Source organism: Cynoglossus semilaevis, unplaced genomic scaffold (genome assembly GCF_000523025.1).
Source record: "Cynoglossus semilaevis isolate Cse_v1.0 unplaced genomic scaffold, Cse_v1.0 C18791609, whole genome shotgun sequence".
Taxonomy (NCBI): Eukaryota; Metazoa; Chordata; class Actinopteri; order Pleuronectiformes; family Cynoglossidae; genus Cynoglossus; species Cynoglossus semilaevis.
In genome coordinates, this window is record NW_007594398.1 from 1 (window position 1) to 478 (window position 478).

Sequence of the window (478 nt, forward strand, 5' to 3'; positions counted from 1 at the left end):
CTGAAAAGGCAAGTTCCAGAGTGAGCACAAAAGTATACATAACAGGAAGGGTGAAGCATACAATAATGGTGCTACAGAAGTACCTTGAATGAGCTCCACTGACAAATCAAACTTTTGACAGTCACTTTCTTTCTCTGTTGGCAGAACGTAATACAACGACACCATCTGTTTATAAGAAAAAGAATCCATTTTAGTATTCCCAGACTTTTGCCTCAATAGTGCAGTACAAATGGATTTGGTCTGTCAGAGCTCAGAAGGGAAATGTTAAATACAGTCAGTGTGGCCTCTCCTGATCCCTCTGCAGTCACTTTCACATCCTGGTTAATATCTGAGATCTGTAGAGATTTAAAGAATACACAGATCGGAAAAAATATTTCTGAAATCTCAGGACAGCTACTGAAGTTTTGTGTGTAGAAGTAGTTGTGCATTCTTACTTTAGACGTTCTTGTGGTATAGTGATTTGCCCTGGTAAAGGAGA

At 39.1% G+C, this 478-nt stretch overlaps 1 long non-coding RNA gene across 1 annotated transcript; it reads right to left on the minus strand.

The window, feature by feature from the left end:
• On the minus strand, nucleotides 1-478 carry LOC103399722 (uncharacterized). The gene is made up of 3 exons (XR_523692.1): nucleotides 435-478; nucleotides 273-335; nucleotides 1-165 (listed from the first exon to the last, which is right to left on the minus strand). It is a non-coding gene; the product is annotated as an uncharacterized LOC103399722 (long non-coding RNA).